Source organism: Pithys albifrons, chromosome 3, assembly GCF_047495875.1.
Source record: "Pithys albifrons albifrons isolate INPA30051 chromosome 3, PitAlb_v1, whole genome shotgun sequence".
NCBI lineage: Eukaryota > Metazoa > Chordata > Aves > Passeriformes > Thamnophilidae > Pithys > Pithys albifrons.
Genome location: NC_092460.1, coordinates 76,301,896 through 76,304,395, shown reverse-complemented (window position 1 = coordinate 76,304,395; position 2,500 = coordinate 76,301,896).

Genomic DNA, 2,500 nt, shown 5'->3' with positions numbered 1-2,500 from the left:
GCACCTGTTAAACTTTATTTACTTCTGAGGAGTTTCGTGGGGATATAAGACATTAAGATTTGATTTGCCATGTAAATAAGATAATGTCAATAATTGTCTATAAGATCAGATTATTGATAAATTTATAAAACTCTCTTTGTTTATTTCAGTTAGGGTTTACTGTTGCTGCATACATAGAGAAGTTGGGGGTTAAAATTTCAGCCAAAATATTTAGGGGTTTTTTTGTATTTTCTCTCCCAGCTTAGAAAATTGGACTGAATCTTATTTTGGCTGTTGTTTTTGTGTTTTGGTTTGAGAACTTGGAACTTTTTTTGCTAATTGAATAAGTACTATACAGGGCTTTTCTACAATTGTGCACCATAATATTTCCTTTTATAACTTGATGAAAGGAACTAATCGCAAACATAAGATGCGAAATGTTTACAGATTATGGGAATGCTCCACACATTTAAAGAAAAAACACACCCTTATTTACAGCAAAAAGCAGCATTATTTATTCCACTCAGTTTATTTTTTCCATTCAGATAATGGTACAAAGAACTGAAATACACGTACTGTGCTGCCTTCCATTTAACGCAGTAATGCTGTCACTATTATCAGGATGCAGCAATTTCAGTGCAGTCAGAAGGTGGCTCTAGTGCTTTAATTTTGCTATGTTGCCGACAATAAGATCCAAGGAGTAGAAATTACTTTTGTTCTACCTTTTTAAAAGTCAATTTAACTGATGTTCCAACTGGAACACAACATATGATTTTATATATCAAACAACTTTACACTCATGAACATGTGCACACTCATGAATTTTCTGCTTTTTAAGGTTCAGCTGACCAAGTGACAAAGAACAACAAACTAAACCAAACCAAACCAATCCAAACCCAATAATTAAATTATTAAGGTTACAGCTGACACCTCTGAAAACACTTCCCATCAACACACCAAAACATATGTAATCCCTTCCACTGCAGTAACATGAAGAAATCAGAACTTCCCTCCTCTACTCTTGCTATCTCTGCAATGGGCTCAAAGAACTGGGGTGATTCTTTTGGGCTAGAAGTTAAAGTGTATTAGATAGATGAGCCTTTATGATGCTGAAACACAGAGGAAACATATGAAGGGGAGATGGTCACACTAGCCAGAGTAGAAAGATGTTGCTTGGCCTTCTTCCCAGCACAGTGGCTATGCCTCCTTCTGATCGCTCACAGCCACTAGATGCATATCGGCACAGGCTCTCCCCACTGGCTTGTCCCCACTACTGGTTGCTAATCTCTTTAGCCTGGCCTGTAGTTTGGTTTTGAGTCCCCACTCCTGATCTCCTCCTCCAAGGCAGCCTACAGAACTTGCCTGCCTACTCTCAGGCAGTTCCAGATGTGAGAAAGCTGTGACACAGCCTCATGCACGATGGAAAACTTTACATTATTCTTAGACTTTTTTGGCTCTTATTATCATTATCATTATTGTTCTGAGACCATCCCCTAAAAGGAGATTTATAAGACCAGTAAACATGTAAGATGTTGTCCTTGCCTTGACATAATTCCAGTCCTCAGAAAATATCCAAAGTTTCAATGGCATTGACATGAAATATTCATTTTGACAGGATGGCTCAATGAGTCAAACAGGATAGAGCCAAACTTTTTGCTACTTTAATTTTAGAAATATATTTTTACAGGTCTGATCTTTTTATTTTTTTTTGTTAAATGCTTATTATTTGAACAAGCTGATATGAGCTCTACCTGTCTTTAATGTCACCAGTGTTAATTGTCCAGCTTCTTTAAGAGGTCAAAGCAGGCCTTGACGAGACATTTGAAGGAAATAGAAGAGGTCAGACCACCAAAAAAACTGTATTCTGCAGTAAGGACAGAGGTATCAGGATACCTTCTGATGGCTTTTCTTATTTTAATAAAAAATATTTGCAGGCAAATCTTTTCTTTTTAATAGGTATTCTGTATAAGTAAGAAATTAATGTTGAAGTCCTTGAACATCCCTTCTAATCAAGCACAATTAACATTTGTTGATCAAAATAAGCCAAATTTCAAGCTAGTCAAGCAAAGATGAAATGGTCTTTAAAATACTTCATTATAATAGGTCTGATTTATAAAATTTATTATCCAACTAGTGACTTTTAGAGGTCAGTCACTTGCTAGTTGAGTATATAAAAAAGAAAATTGAATGTTGTGATTAGCATTGAAAGCTTTGAGAAAGAATATAGAATTCGTTAGTTATAGTATATGGATCTGTTTCACTGTTGTACAGTAGTTTAATTTATTCCATATAATATACAACTTTTTCCAATAAAACATTGCTAAAGGTATACTTGTTTTGTTTTGTGATGCTGTTTTAATAAAAATGAACTGTGTTCCTGTCTTTCAAATAAATCCAAATAAAATACTGTACTTTACAACATTTAAGTGGCTTTTTCTCCTGCCTCCTTTTGTTCACACCTCCCCCCCTCCCCCCCTTCATTTAGTGCTGTTGCTGGCTGTGGCACAGTTTTAAAACCTGC